The sequence below is a fragment of the Mastigoproctus giganteus genome, chromosome 6, assembly GCF_048544385.1.
Source record: "Mastigoproctus giganteus isolate SK-2022 chromosome 6, ASM4854438v1, whole genome shotgun sequence".
In the NCBI taxonomy this organism is placed as follows: Eukaryota; Metazoa; Arthropoda; class Arachnida; order Uropygi; family Thelyphonidae; genus Mastigoproctus; species Mastigoproctus giganteus.
Window position 1 is genome coordinate 199,296,323 of NC_143580.1, and position 17,489 is coordinate 199,313,811.

A 17,489-nucleotide genomic window follows, 5' to 3' on the forward strand; every position below is an offset into this window, starting at 1 on the left:
TAATATTTATAGTGCATTTGAAGAAGATCTGGCAGCGAGCTAAAGTCCAGCAAGGGAGATGACCGAAAGAGGAGGAGAAAGATAGGCAGCTGGAATGTTAGCATAATGAAAGGTCAGTTAGAGAACTTGAAATAAGAAATGGAACAAAGTAAAATAGATCTTGTGTGAGTCAAGATGAAAAATTAAAGGGACCTTAGACACTGATGGGCTAGGAGTTTTATGTTCTGGAAGTAGCGGAATAGTACTGGTTTTAAGTGAGCAGGCATCTGAAAGTGTGGAAGAGTTGGAATATATTAACCATAGTGATGGTAGCAAGAATGATGTTAATACAAGTATATATACCAACAACTGAATACGAAGAAGAGGAAATTGAAATTTATGAGCAACTAGAAAATGTAATTGAGAGACAGCTGGCAGACAAATTTTTCATAATTATGGGTGATTGGAGAAGGAAATGAGTGAAAATGTGGGACAATATGGGCTGGATAAGTGGAATCATAGAGGAGAAAGTTGTTGGCATTTTGTGACCAGAATGATCTAATGGTAACAGATATTTTGTTTTGGCAGCATAAAAAAGGAGATATACATGGAAAATGTCTGGGGATGGAAGTAGATTCTGATTGGACAGAACAGATACAGAAACTCTGTGAAGAATTTTCATGCATACCCAGGACTAGACATTATATTCTTATTATAATATTGTGATAATGAATGTGCAATAGAACTTGAAAAGGATTACAAGGGCAAAGAAAGGTAGATGGAACAAGGAGAATAAGAACAACAAGGAAGGATATTATGGGAATAAAATTAAAGGAAAAGCTATTATTGGAAAGGGATGATCAGATGGATGATCATAGTATAAATGGTAAGTGGATAAGTTTAAGAGAAAATATAAAGAAAATAGCTGAAGTGGAAATAGAATATAGGCAAAGGGTAAGGCCTAGGAAACCATGGGTGAAAAGATATGATGAGAGAAATGGAGGAAAGAAATGGAAAGAATATATACTAATACCAAAGATGGCAGGAGAAATATAGAGAGATTAACAATAGTCAATAGACAAGTAAAGATGAAGCAGGGGAGAAATGGTAGGATGGATTTTGTAGGAAATTAGAAGTATTAGAAAGGTTAGGAAAATACAATTTAATGTATGTGAGATTAAGGAATATGGGCATGGGGGGAAAGGAAACGGTCAGGGTGTTATAGAGAGAAGGTAATAAGAAAACAAGATTAGATAAGTGAGAGATGTAGAATATATAAGGGAATTATATGAGTCAGACTAGTGGCATGAAGAGGATGATTTTGATTATGTAGAAATAAGGGATTGAGACAGCTTGATGGAAGTCATAATAAAGCAAGTGGGAAATAATACAGTTGATGTTGGTGGAATTAGGGCATTATAGAATTTATAAGGCTACTAGGGGTAGTGGGCTTGAAGTAATCAATAGAATTATGTAGATTAATATATGAGCAAAGGGAATGTCCAGAATATTAAGACTACAGTAATGATATTGATAGAAAAGAAAAGCCATGCAGTGAAATGTAAAAATTTAGAACTGTAAGTTTGAAACCACGTGTAGCAAAAATAATTATGCTATGAATATTAAATAGAAGAGTGGGGGGAAAATGGAAGGACAGTTTGGTTTCAGGTAGGGGAGTGGAACAGAAGATGCAGTATGAGATTGTTGACAGAAAATAAATCTAGAGGTAAACAAAAATATATGTTTATAAATTTGGAGAAGGCTTTTGATTGGGTAAACTTAGACTAGCTTAAATTATGAAATATATTTAAACAGTTAGGAGTGTATTGGAAAGGCAGAAGAATGATTGGTAGATTACATTGTGGATAAAAAGTAATAGTGCAGGACACCGAAAGTATAGAGGTAGGAAGAGGTGTAAGGACAGGGATGTTGTCTGTCCCTACCTTTATTTAATATATATACTAGGGGACTTTGTCCCTGCTTGCTTTGCTTGCCCACCCCCACGCATGCTTTTCTACATAAAATGTACCGGTATACGGAGTAGTAAGTCAAATCTTTTCTATGTAAAAGACACACCTGTCGATATCTAATCAGGAAATGACCTATGTAATTATTTACCTGTGCATTTGTAGTGCGCAGCATTCTCAAAGTCGAATAAATATCATGGTAAAATCCAGAACGGTGTATACCCTCCAATATGGCAGCAAGCAAAACAGTGGGAAAGCAGTGATTGACAAGTTGACTCCCATATTTTGACAAATGGACAGTAACAAAGCAGTGATTGGCAGATGCCACTGCTTTCCACACCCATCCTAGGTTGATATGCCTAGGGCATTTTTCCCCACATTTGCCACTGTTTTTTAAATCGTGAACTCTTTTTCCCATTTTAAAACAGCAGAATGGAGGGATAAACACCCTACCTAACCAAATCCCCCCCCCTCCTCGATGACACAAAATCAGAAAAGGGAGGTGCCTTAACCTATCAATTATCGCCGTCTTCCTCGCTTTCATCGAAGTACCTGCCAATGTATCCCTCCACACACAGCCAATATCATCACTGTGTAATTATTTACCTGTGTTTACATAGGTCACTTAGGAAAAGACCTTTTGCTTCGGGTTCCATAATACATGAGGAATATTGTTGCATCCAAAAGAACAGGACTAAAATATTTAACTGAAATATTTACAAACAATACAAATATTTACAAAATACTGTACCACAGTATTTACAAATATACAGTTTCCATTAATATACAAAAAACATTACAATGGAGCATCAAATGTTAGACAAAGAATCACGTGTACGAGGTTGGCGAACGTTATGGAGGCAGTTGTCAAAAATTAATTGCATTTGTAGTGATGTAATTGCCTCACCCTCTTCTCCCGTTGGCTCAAATAAATATCAGTAGGAGGAAAATTTTTTAATGTATATATAGATGTATAAGAAATGGTTAAAGTGATTTTTTGTAAAGGAAATATTGATGAGGAAGATTTGTATGATTTGAAGATGGCAGAAAAATTATTATGAGTGTTAGATTTGCATATGATATGGTATTGGTGGCAGATTCTGAGGAAGGAATGCAGAAATTGGTTAATATGCTAAAGGAAAATTGTGATAGGATTACAAGGAGAATAGATGTTGAGAGAAAAAAGATTATGAGAGTGGAAATAGAAAAGTATGAGTTAAATATTGAAATAGGAGGAGAGAGAAAAGAACAGGGTTTTTTTGTTTTTTTTATGTAAACCCCAAACACGAGAGGTATTAGAACCTATAGTACTTAGTACCGTGCTTGGGTTGGAGGTTGAGAAGACGAAAGAAGATATTTGTTGACATTGGACTTGAACTTCTGTAGACTGTAATTTTCAGAAAATACGTATGAAGGAAGGTTGTTCCAGAAAACGGTAGTTGAATGATTAAATGAGGAAGATGAAAAATTGGTTCTGTGAGTTTGAAGTTGGACAGTAAATGAATGTTGGCTCGTGGCTGCACATTTTCGGACTGTTTTGAAAGAGAGAGTGGGAATTATAGAAGCCAATTCAGAAGAACAGTGCCCATGGAAGTATCTGTAGAAGAGGCATGCAGCAGAAACAGTACGTCTATGAGAGAGCGAGTGGAGAGACTCTGTTCGAGATGAATCATTAATTAACCTAACTGCCCTCTTCTGAATGGAATCAAGAAGCCTGAGAGGTTTTGGGGGCACCACCCCAAATGTGGGAACAATATTCCATGGTAGGGTGGATTTGCAATTTATACAGAGTGAGCAGCTGTTTGGAAGAAAAGTAATGCCGAGAGCAAAAGAGAAAACCAAGTTTTTTAGATGCAGAGGAAACAATATTTGTAATGTGCTTATGCCAAGAGAGATTAGAAGTCAGGGTGATCCCCCAAAAGAGATATATAATTTTGCCTAGAAATCGGAGTGTCACCAAAGATAAGCATAGGAGCAGAAGAATCCTTTTTGCAAGATATAAGACAAGACTGAGTTTTAGAAGGGTTGAAATCAACTAAGTTGTCTTTGCCCCACGGAGAATTACCTGAAGATCGGCATTTAAGGAATTGGTAGCAGATTTTCGAGAAGTTGAAACTGATTGAGCAGTGCAAGGTTTCTCAAAATGGAAAGTGGAATGCAATGTGCTATCATTGGCAAAACTATGGATAGGATTTCCAGTCAATGGAAGAAGGCCATTAATGTACAAGAGGAAAAGAGTGGGGGAAAGAACTGAATCTTGGGGGACACCGGCATTAGTGGAGAAGTTAGAAGATAGAGAGCCATCTTCCATCACCCTCAGTGAGCGATCAGAGAGAAAACTGGATAATCAATTACAAAAAACAGTTGGAAAACCATAAGATGGAAGCTTGTTTAGAAGACCTTTATGCCAAACATGATTGAAAACCTTTGAGATGTCAAGAGCAACAACTTGTGTTTCACCGAACCTTTCCATTGAATTAGTCCATAAATGGGTACCATAAGCCAGGAATATCACCAGTGGATCGACACTGACGGAATCCATACTGGCGATCATTGATCAGACAGAAGGTTTCTAGGTAGTTTAAAAGTTGGCGGTTAATTAATTTCTCCATTACTTTAGAAAGGGTAGAAGTAATTGCAATGGGACGATAATTGGATGGGAGGGATTTGTCACCCTTTTTGGGAACTTGCTGGATATGAGCAAATTTCCAAGCAGAAGGAAAAACACCTTTGGAATAAGAAAGTGAAAAAAGGTGGCAAAGGATAGCAGTAAGTTCAGGAGCACAGGTTTTGAGAACAAGTGGAGAAATACCATCGGGACCTGGAGCTTTCTTAGCATCAAAATTCGTCAAAATCCTTCTGACATCCTTTTGGCGGAAGACCACAGGAAGCGTTGAATGGAGTGTGTTGGGAGTGATGGGAGGTGTTTTACCAAGATCATTAATACATGATTTGGAAGAAAAATGGGATGCTAGCAGGTCAGCTTTATCCTTGGCTGAAGTGAAAACAGAACCATCTGGTTTGGACAGAGGTGGAAGCAGAGATGGGCTAAAGTTGCAGCCAATAGCTTTGGCAAGAGACCAGAATGCTTGGCTACCATTAGGGCAAGAAGCAAGTTTTCTACTCTTAGCCTGTTCAAAATTTAGTTTGGACTGATTAATGACTGCTTTACAATTGCTGTGAACTTTGGTGTAGGCAGAAAATGAAACTGAAGAATTGGAAACAAGCCGGTTACGATATGCAACATTCTTCTCTTGAACAGCCATAGCACATTTATTGGAAAACCAAGGTTTAGATTAAGGAGGAGATTTTAAAGTGTAGTGTGGAATAAAGGATTCTATTACTACAAGAATAATTTCACTGACACAATCTGAGCAAACGCTGACATCAGAAGTTTTGAAACAGTAATCCGACCAAGGAAAAGAAGAAAAAAAATCTTGCATGTCATCCCATTTTGTATTCTTGTAATGCCAAACAATAAAAGGTTGGGAACAGTCATGAGATAAAGGCTCTATCAGAGAAGAGACAATCACCAAGTTGTGATCTGAGGTGCCTAAAGGACCACTCACTTCGACCGTGTTCTTAGAAGGGTTGTTTGTGAGAAAGATCAAGCATGTTGGCTGTATGGTTAGGATTGTCTGATATTCTTGTAGGTAAATGAACAATCTGTGCAAGGTCATTAGTAATTGCAAAAGCCTCAGCATCTCGACCAGCTGGGTCGGTGTGACTAGAAAACGGAAGCCAGCTGGAGTTGTTAACATTAAAATCACCAAGGAAAATTACCTCACTGTTAGGAAAGTTCGACTGGAGAAAGTCAAGTTGCAAGGAGAGGAAGTCAAAGAGCTCCAAGTGATTAGTTGAGTTGGGAGAACGATAGAGACAACAGATGAATTTGACACAATGAGGTAAAGAGATTTTTAAGAAAGAGAAGATCAAGGAGAGGAGATTCCAAATTTCAAATTCTCTGACAGGAATATCAGAACAAACATATGCACAAGTACCACCTTTGAGGCAAAAGGAATCATACAGCAAATAATCTGGCCATCTGAGATGAGCAGTAGTTGAATCAAACGATAACTGAGATTCTGTCAGAAAAAGTACATGGGGTTTGGCAGACTGCAAGTGGAAATGGACATTGTTGAGATTAGAATTGAGACCAATTATATTTGTGAAATGAACTAGGAAGTGTTTGGGAGGTTTAGATCTTTTCGCAGATAAGCTTACTCTATTAGTTTGACAATTCATGGTGTATTGAATAGTAAGAAAAAGTGGTGGGGGGACATGCTGTATGAAGTAATGAAATTTTTGGATATGGCATACACATGGTAAGAATATAACCAGATCCTTGACATAATGTGGCCTCAAAAATGCCCCCACATACACACTACCCGGACTCCCTCCAGTCACTATCCGATAGCAAGTTTATACACTAGCTGATTCGGAAGCCTCCTAGAGAGTTACCAATAGGTTCGGTTCTGTGTACTAACTAGTGGCCGGCCTTCGAGTACCGTTTTAGAGCTGTACCCTGGAAATGTATGGAAGATTGGATCTCGCCATGATGTTCATCATAACCTCAAAAGCCTCAACCCTTCCCCATCTCTTCCATCATACTGCATGATGGAAGAGATGGGGAAGGGTTGACTGGAACTTAGCTCTAGAGACTAAACATGGGTTCCCCCCACTTCAAGCCTCGAATAAGCAAAGTGGTGGTATTGCACCGGTTGATGAGAGTCATTTGGGAATCCTAATGGTAGAAGTAGTAAAGAGTAGCAGAGAAATAAGAATAGCAATGAATAAAAAAAGCTTTTGAGAAGTAAAGAAGAATATTACATAGGCGATTAGGAATTGGCCTAAGGAAAATACTAGAATAATGTCCTGTATGGAGTATGATACTTTATGGAGCAGAGACATTGACATTGAAAATGAAAGATATTGGAAAGCTTTGAGATGTGGACATGGAGAATGATGAAAAATATAAGATAGGTCAATAAAGTGAGAAATGTGGAGATTTTGAGAGTAATGAATGAGGAGAGATGTTTGACCAAAATCTATCAGCAGACAGAAGAGAAATTGGATTGTACATTTGTTGCAAGGTGAGGGTTTGATGAAGGATGTGATGGAGGGAGAGTTCAGGGGAAGTGGCCCAGGAGGAGATTGAAGAATACTATGAGAGATGAACGGAGAGATGGTTGAGTGTATGTGGGGACCTAACCTTGCCAGAACAATGACAATTTGAAGAAATTTGTTTAATGATTAATCACCCTGGAATTCAATTACATAATTGCTCTAAACTAGTCACACAAACAAAAATTATTCAAATTTTTGTTATTAATTAATTATTTCAATTTTAAATGATAACATGACTTTTACTAATGGTGTGGTCAACTTAAAAGTGATTGCTATAAGTGCTTTAGAAAATTAAGAATCTGAATCTAAAAGGGGAAAAATAAAGAAAATTAAAAGAAGTTTTTTTTTTTCATTGAAAGCTGTATTTAATTAATTAAAAAAATAATAAATTAAAAATACATTGCTAAGATTACTTTTCAAAGCCACAGTTTCCTGAGGCAGTAATCATACAGAAACTTAAATAGCAAAACTAACACAGCTTGCGTGAAAAATTGAATTAGCAAACATTTAATGAATTCTTCTGTTTTAAAAAATTTTAAAATTATTTTAATAGCTTTCCTACATACTGGTGTACCTTGGTCACCTGGTTGGTTAACTACATAATTTCCACTGTAACATTTCTTCTTTTTATATACAAGTAACGGGCAAATGAAAGTAAGCTAGTACTTTCAGTAATAAATTGTTTAGAATTCTCTGCATATGTGTGCAGTAATAACAGTTGATGCGATATTTGCTCAGCTGTTAAAGCTTAATTCCCACAACACATTTCAATGTGTTGCTGCAAATAGTCCTCTTTGATAATATAGGGGGTTTTTCACTTGGTATTCATTTAGAGTGGTCTGTGTTTGAATCCCATCTGAGACCAGAGGGAAAACGGTCATTAAATAATCTAGTGGGGGGGAATCCTTCCCCCCCCCACGTTCTGGGTTTTTCAATCCGCATAGTATGTATATTACCATGCACACATTTGTTCGTGGCAATATTTTGAAGTAATACTTCAGCATTCACATATAGTACCATGTGAAATGATGCAATGTGATAAAAGTAGTCCATGCCAAGAAATTCCCCACACCAACCAACAAACACACATCAATATACTTAGCACAATAATAGCCTTTAGCTGCTGTTGCACTGTAAAACCTTCAATTACAACAACAAGATCAATATACCTCTCAGTATCTAACAGCTGAAAGAGTTAAAATTCAGAAAAACATACAGGTGTGGCAGTAAACTTCCCAGACTGGTGCTGTTGTGGTCATTTTTGATGAAATTTTGAAAATAAATGGAAGTCATATACTAAGTTAAAACTTTCTCCAACAGCTGGTGGTACAGAAATTGTCCAGTAGGTTGACAGATTGCAACCAGTTTCATTGGTAGATGTTGATTTCCATGCTTTTGCAATGGTGCAACGAACAAAAATTAAATTTTGCTTTAAACTGGGGAAATCTGCAACAGAAATGTATGAAATGTTAAAAACTGTTTATGGTGATGAAACATTAACTCATACCAGTGTGTTTGAATGGTATAAGTGGTTCAAAGATGGACATCAGGATGTTCATGATGATGCGAGAAGTAGGCATTGTTAACCTCTCAAATTGAGCACAGAGTTGCAAAATTTTGGGAAATTATGGCAAGAGATCATTGTTTGACCCTCAGAATGATGGCTGAGTTGGATATGCATAAGGAAATGCGTCATCAAATTCTGCAATAAAATTTAGAGAAAAGGATGGTCTGTGCAAAATTTTTGCCACATGGCCTCGGGGATGAGCAGAAGCAACAAAGAGTGTTCATCATGTGAAGGATTCATTCAAAAAATCCTAAGACTTGTCAAGACAATCCTAATTTCCTCAACTTTATTATCACTGGTGTTTCGTTTACAGAAGTCCAGAATGAAGACGATGCTGATCATGTTTTTGACAAGCAGGGTATGATTCACAAGGAATTTGTACTTGAAGGGGAGAGAGTCATTGCTGCATTCTATGTACAAGTTCTTCAAATACTATTGAAGCACATTTCCTGGGTGAGGCTGCAATTTCAGGAGAAAGACAACTGATTCTTGTTGCATGACAATAATCCCCCCCCCCCCATTCCACACTTGTTGTGAAGATATTTCTGATGAAAAATCGCATTGTACAAATAAACCATTCACTTTACTCACCCAATCTAGCACCAGCGAACTTCTTCCTCTTTCCCCAAGGTGAAAACTGCCCTCAAAGGAAAGAGGTTTTGGGATGTTGAGGACAAATAAAAGCGTAACTGCCAAACTGAATATCATCTCTTTGAATTCTGTCACTGATTCTTTTCAGAAACTTTCAGAATGGTGTAATAAGTGCTTTCAATTGGATGGTGATTACTTTGAATAAAAAATAAAACCATTTTTGAGCTCCTTCACTTTGTATTCTTTTTATTTCACCAGTCCGGGAAACTTTATTGCCACACCTCATGTGTTGTTGTAAATAGTTTTGTCTCTGGTAGTAAAACAATGGCGCAAACAAACTGCAAAAGATAAAAAGTAGCTAGGCTGCAGCAAATCATTACACCTTAGACAGTTTTTGAAGTGGATGGTTTGAGGAAGAACAGTTACACATGTCCATTGATATTTTGACATTACTTTGAATAGTTGCCATTGGTCCGTATTCTTCACAGAAATTTACAGTATCAATTTCTTGTGCCTAGAGGGCTCCAGAGCTTCTGTCCAAAGATCAGAAACTGTAACATAAGAGGTTTAAAACATTGATATCTTTTTTTTTAGTCAGTGCCCATTGTTACTGTCACATGCTGACCCATTTGTGAAAGGCCATAATAAAACATCAAACTTCCTTGACTGATGGAATCATTCATCTTCACTTAAAGGCAAAACTCCATAAAACATTAATGACAACTGAAACTGAACAAATTTAGCTGGACAGTCTTACTCCATCAGTCCATCATACAGTTCAGGTCTATTACCACTTTGATTCAGAATATTTCAAGAAATTAAAAAAAAAAAAAAACTGGTGGGCCATGAGTTTAGTTTGGATGATTGGGATCACGTGTGTATACAGAAACACTACTTTGCTACCAAACTCTTTCTCTGGACACATTGTAAACAAGCTGGTCATAGAATAGGATAAAAGTGGTAATGTCTTTAGAGTATTTTTAAATAAATGTAATAGTTTTCCTATGTTTCCTGGCCTAATATACTTTTAACATTAGTACAACAAAATATGACACATTTAACTATTTGCAGTCCTGCATTAAATTAGAATTAATCTTTCCCATTGCAGTTCAGTCTTAAGAAAAAAGAAAGCCACTCAAAATCTGTTTACAAATTATTTATTTTTGGGTTCATTGTAAGTTAATATATATAAAGCTACATTGTAAAATATCTTAAAATCAGAAAAACACCATTTCATAAATTTTTTGATAAATACCTGCATATATGAAATAGTAATAGGTTGTCATTAGTGATTTCTGTTTTCACTGCTACCACAAACATCACTTGAATAGAAAACATCATCGTTATTATCTAACAAAAGTAATTCAGAATCATTCTGTTTTGAAAAATTTCAGAATTTCTTCATCGGAAAGGTCTTTATGAGAATTTGGCACAATGTCTAGCTGCTTTTCTTCTTAATTGAAGCTGAACAGATGCCATCTGGTGTTGTCAATTCAATTTAACTGCCAATGAACATCCACATGTTGTCTAGCATTAGTGGAGCATTAGTTTAGCATTAGTAGAGGCATACAATGCAAGAAAGCATGCTTATGCAGCATCAGCTATTAAAAAAAAAAAAAAAATCCTCCCATTTCGCCCCCTCCATTCATTCCAAATGCCTGTCCAGCTCAGCCTTAAATTTATTTAGGCTATCACCTTCCACAACAAAAGATGGAAGTCTGTTCCACCAATCAACCATCTGCTGGCTAAAGGCAAATTTACGCACATCTATTCTACAACTGTCTTTCCTCAGTTTGAATCTATCCCCCCTCAAGTTCTTAATCTGAGCAAGAGGAAGAATCCCATCAGCATTCAGCTTGCTCAACCCATTCAAGGCCTTATCCTCAATCGGATCACCTCGCAGGTGCCTACTCTCCAGGGCACTGCAATTTGCAGAACTTAAGCCTTTCTTGGTAAGAGCACCCTTTCGTTCGCCTCACTAATCTTGTTGCCCTTCTTTGTACTTGTTCTAGCAACTCTACATCCTTCCTAAAATGAGGCCTGCAGACCTGTACACAGTACTCTAGGTGTAGCCTGACCATTGCCTTGTATAACGGGATAATCACCTCCCTGTTCCTGCTATCAAAATTCCTATATATCATTGACAAGACTCCATGACCTGCACTGCTCAGCGAACTTCATATTTGACTGCACAATTACCCCCAGGTCTTTTTCACTTTCCACTTCCCTAAGTATAGTACCACACGGTTGGTACGTTTCTCTTGGGTTATTGCTACCCACATGCAGTACTTTGCATTTGTCATTTTTTTAAACTTCAGTTGCCACTTCTCAGCCCATTTGCCCAACTTATCTAGATCGAGTTGGAGTAGCATACTGTCGTTAAGAAACCTGCCAACCTTTGTATCATCTGCAAACTTGTACATTAATTCTGATATACCTTCATCGATATCATTAATGAATACATTAAACAACAATGGACCCAGCATCGGACCCTGGGGAACTCCACTAATAACATTTGTCCACGAAGAGCAGTGTCCATTGATTACCACTCTCTGTCGTCTTCCACTCAACCATCCCTTTATCCATTGTAGCAACTTACACTTAATGCCATACCTCTCCAATTTGTACAGCAGTCTTCCATGTGCAACAGTATCAAAAGCTTTCCTGAAATCCAAGTATATGATATCAAAATTACATTTGGCATTCAGTTCCTTTGTGACCACATCATAGTATCCAATCAAATTGGTCAGGCAAGACCTCCCTTTAACAAACCCATGCTGTGTTTTAACTATTACTGCAGTCTTGTCTAGATGATCCTGCAATGCTTCTTTAACCAGTGACTCCATTATTTTCCCTGAAACACAAATTAAACTTACAGGTCTATAGTTACTTGTGTCACCTTTTGGAATCCCCTTTGTGAACTGGTGATACATTTGCACACCTCCAATCCATGGGGACCTCCCCTGAGTCCAAGGAAGCTCTCATAATTATGGCTAAGGGTTTGCTTACTTCCTTTGCTGCCTCCTTTAATATAACTCGATAGATCCCGTCCACCCCAGGTGCCTTTTTTATGTTTAACTTCAACAATTTCTCCTCCACTTTGCTCTCAGTTATTACAAAATCACTTAGCTCCTCTGTTAGAGTTTGATAAACTTCTGGCATTCCCCTCATTGAATAACTCCTCGTGTGTGAATATAGATGCAAAATACTCATTCAGTTTATCAGCTACCTGAGCATGATATCAATAGTCAACCCATCTATGTTAAATGGTCCAATCTGATTCATCCCTTTCCTTCTAGAGTGTACATAAGTAAGAACTCTTTGCTGTTTTTCTTTGCATCCTTTGCCAAGAATTTCTTGTAATCTGCCTTCGCCTGCCTAACCTTGAGAGGGCGCTGACTCTATTTAAAAGTTACAGCTGTCAGTTACAAGCTCCGCAAAAACGATAAGTGTTTGCCTTTTATTTACATGATTGTTGTTTTATATTGTACTTAATACGTAGTCATATAGTTATAGTTACGCTGGTTATTTTTTATTTTAATTTAGATAAAGAGTTTTTGTGGATTTTACTTACGATAGGTAAAACCGTTATTTTTGTGTTCGATTTTTGTAGCCATTGTTTTTGTATATAGGGAATTCAAATTTTTTAATTGAGGTAGCTAGGTAGCTCTAACGCATAATTATATAGTAATACGCTTCACTGTTTCTATTTCATAGTTTCTATTCAAATACTACTGACATTTAATTTATTGATTTTATTAATTTAAACTACCATGCCCCGAACTAGAGCAGCAAAGCAACGGGCACAAAGTGGCAGGAGTGTTGTGACTCGGGGGAGAACTGAGGGGGGCGATTCTCCAACGCGTCACAGCCTAAAAAAATGTGCAACTTGTGAAATGTTTGCCGAACTCTCTGGAACGGAACATGATATTGCCATGGGGGATGTCTTTGTGTGTGCGCGATGTAAGGAGTGTAAGGAAATTAGGCGACAACTCAGCGTTGTTATGGGCCTATATGAGAGTTTGAAGGACAGGGTGGATGCCCTCGAAGGAAATAAATTGAGGGGCCCATCAAGCTCTCAGCTGCCCACATCAACGCCAGAGCTTGCACTTGGTCATCGCGCAACACAGCGGCAAACCCCAAGGCAGAATGCGCTGGTCCCACAGGAACTATTAGTTGTTGGTGACTCTATTGTCAGGGAAACGGGGAACATGCTATGTAAAAAGGATAGGTGGAACAGGACCAGGGTATGTCTGCCAGGGGCAAAGGTTGATGACGTTGTAGAGCGGATATCATCTTTCAAGGGCACAAAAGGTGATATAGTTGTACACGTTGGCACTAATGATATTAAGAGTAGGAGACCGGCAGAATTACTCAACAAGTACAGGTCACTGTTGAAAAAAAGCCGAGAATTAGGGTTGAATTTGAAAGTGTCTGCAATTCTGCCCAGACACGATAGGAGGGAGTATATGATGAGAGCCTTGTCGATCAATTCGGCCCTGGAAAGATTGTGCAAGGCTCAAGGGGTAGAATTTTTTTCAGCCTGGACTGTACTTGTTAACAGGAGAGATTGCTTCTACAGGGATGGGATACACTTAAATAGAAAGGGTGCAAGAATATTTGCTGATGCTATCGAGGCAGTGTTAGGTGGGTCGGAAAACTGCTAGCTTGGGGGGATACAAAGACTAATAGTTTAACAGTAACCGCAGGCAGAGGTGAAGGTGATTCTTGCACAACTTCTATTAGAATAAGAAGCGACCTGGAGCGAGAGGTGTTGGGGGTTTCAGGGACGGATGGCAGTCATCCTGGAATAGTTGGGTATATGGGATGTGTTAGGGTAACAAGGAATAGGCATAGGAGCATGTATGCTTGCATGTATACCAATGCTAGAAGTATAGTAAATAAATTTGATGAATTTGAAGTGTTGGTCAAGACATCAAAGGCGGATATTGTTGGGATAGCAGAGACGTGGTGTCACAAAGATATAAGGAATGCAGAACTGGAATTTGGGGAGTACAATGTGTACAGAAAGGATAGACAGGACAGAAAGGGAGGAGGTGTTATGCTGTTAATTAAGAAAAACATAAAATCAAAAGAAGTGCATCCAGTTGATATAGATGGACAGTGCACTGTTGAGTCAGTTTGGTGTGACATAAGCACTGCGAAAGCTAAAATAAGAGTAGGAGTGTGTTATAGGCCTAATGACTCGAATGAGTACAATGAACAATTGTACAGAGAAATAGAGTGGGCCAGTAAATCGAAATGTCTTATAATGGGGGATTTTAACTTCCCAGATATTGACTGGAACTTGTGGGTTGGTCAATCACACACTAGTCAGACTTTTGTGGATTTATTGGATGATTGTTTTCTGCAGCAGCATGTTCGAGAGGCAACCAGAGAAAGTAATACTCTTGATCTGGTTATCAGCAGTGATCATTCGTGTATTACGAATTTGCAGATAAAGGAACCACTAGGTGGCAGTGATCACAGTGTGCTGAAGTGGGATTTACTCAAAGAGGTAACTACCGTCAGGGGTAAAGGAAAGGGTTTTTGCTTCCGTAAAGGGGAGTACAGTGGTCTCAGACAGTTTTTAAATTCTGTACAGTGGGATCAACTGACGATGTTACAAACAGTAAATTCTAAGTGGGAAGCATTCAAGGAATTAATCGTGGAAGCTACTAGACTTTTCATACCGATGAAGAAATATTGTTCAAGGTTTAGGCCTAAATGGTTATCAAATGAACTAATGAGACTCGTGACAGAGAAGAAAAATGCATGGGATGCATATAAATTATCAGGCGACGCAGAAGCCTGTAGCAGATATAAGCTAGTCTGTAATCAGGTCACAAAGGAGGTTCGGCAGGCAAAGGCGGATTACGAGAAATCTTTGGCAAAAGATGCTAAGAAAAACAGCAAGGATTTCTTTACTTATATAAACTCTAAAAGGAAGGGGATGAATATGATTGGTCCACTTGACATCGATGGTTCGACTGTTGATGATCCTGCTCAGATAGCAAACAAACTGAATGAGTATTTTGCATCTACATTCACACGTGAGGAATTATTACAGTTTGAAAATGGAAGAAGGTTATCAAATTGTAGCAGGGTGCTTAATGATTTTGTAATAACTGAGAGCAAAGTGGAGGAGAAATTGTTGAAGTTAAACATAAGAAAGGCACCTGGGGTGGATGGGATCTATCCAGTTATATTAAAGGAGGCGGCAAAGCAACTAAGCAAACCCTTAGCCATAATTATGAGAGCATCCTTGGATTCAGGGGAGGTTCCCACCGACTGGAGATGTGCAAATGTATCCCCAATTCACAAAGGAGGTTCGAAGGGTGACACCAGTAATTACAGACCAGTTAGTTTAACTTCTGTTCCGGGTAAAATAATGGAGTCACTGGTTAAAGATGCATTGCAGGATCATCTAGACAAGACTGCAGCAATAATTCAGACACAGCATGGGTTTGTTAAGGGAAAGTCTTGTCTGACAAATTTGATTGGTTATTATGATGTGGTCACAAAGGAACTGGATGCAAAAAATAATTTTGATATCATATACTTGGATTTCAGGAAAGCTTTTGACACTGTTGCGCATGGAAGACTACTGTACAAATTGAAGCAGAATGGTATTAAGGGTAAGTTGCTACAATGGATAAAAGGATGGTTAAGTGGGAGAAGACAGAGGGTGGTAATCAATGGGTGCTGCTCTTCTTGGACTAATGTTATTAGTGGAGTCCCACAGGGTTCGGTGTTGGGTCCACTGTTGTTTTGTATATTTATCAATGATATTGATGAAGGTATATCAGGCTTAATGTCGAAGTTTGCAGATGACACGAAGGTTGGCAGGGTTGTTAATGACAGTAATGGCAGTGTGCTACTGCAACAGGATCTAGATAATTTGGGCAGATGGGCTAAGAAGTGGCAACTGAAGTTTAACCTTGACAAATGCAAAGTACTGCATATGGGTAGAAGTAACCCGAGAGAAACGTACCAACTGTGTGGTACTACACTTAAGGTGGTAGAAAGTGAAAAAGACCTGGGAGTAATTGTGCAGTCAGATATGAAGTTTTCTGAGCAATGTAGACAGGCTGCTAGGGCAGGTCATGGGGTTTTGTCAATGATATATAGGAATTTTGCTAGCAGGGAAAAGGAGGTGATTGTCCCTCTGTATAAGGCAATGGTCAGGCCACGCCTTGAGTACTGCGTACAGGTCTGGAGGCCTCATTTTAGGAAGGATGTAGATTTGCTTGAGCGTGTACAGAGAAGAGCAACACGATTGGTGAGGGGAATGAAGGGATCCTCTTACCAAGAGAGGCTTAAGTTCTGCAAATTGCAGTGGCTGGAGACTAGGCACCTGCGCGGTGATCTGATTGAGGTCTATAAGGCCTTGAATGGGTTGAGCACGCTGAATTCTGATGGGATCCTCCCACTTGTTCAGAATACGAACCTACGGGGACATAAGTTCAAATTAAGAAAGGACAGATGTAGAATAGATGTGCGGAAATTTGCCTTTAGCCAGCGGGTGGTTAATTGCTGGAACAAACTTCCATCTGTCGTTGTGGAAGTTGATAGGTTAAATAAATTTAAGGAGGAACTGGACAGGCATTTGGAGGGTATGGTGTGATTTCTTTTTTTTTTTTTTTTTGGCTGATGCTGCATAAGCTCCTACACTTGCTTTCTTGCATCAAGTGCCACTACTACTACTACTACTACTACTACTACTACTACTACCTGCTTTTTTACTTTATTACAGACAAGTTTATATCTGTCATAGGCTTCTGTGTCACCTGATAATTTATACACATCCCATACATTTTTCTTCTCTGCCACGAGCCTTATTAATTCACCTGACAATCATTTAGGCCTGAACCTTGAACAGTATTTCTTAGTTGGAATGAAAAGCCTAGTAGCCTCCAAGATTAATTACCTGAAGGCTTCCCATTTAGAATTCATTGTTGGTAACATTATCAGTTTATCCCACTGTATAGAATTTAAAAACTGCCTGAGACCCCTGTAGTCACCTTTACGAAAGCAAAAGACCTTCTCTTTAGCCTTGATGGTAGTTACATCTTTTAAGTAATTTCCATATCAGTACATTGCGATTGCTGTCACCCAGTGGTTCCTTTATCTGCAAATTCTTAATGCATGAATAGTCACTGTTGATAATCAGATCAAGGGTATTATTCCCTCTGGTTGCCTCTCTTACATGCTGCTGTAGAAAACAGTCATCCAATAAATCTAAACAAATCTTGCTA

At 38.4% G+C, this 17,489-nt stretch overlaps 1 protein-coding gene across 1 annotated transcript in view; it reads left to right on the forward strand.

The window, feature by feature from the left end:
- Ranbp21 (exportin-5-like protein Ranbp21) overlaps positions 1-17,489 on the forward strand; it is a 246,751-nt gene that overhangs the window by 168,897 nt on the left and 60,365 nt on the right. The window lies entirely within an intron of this gene.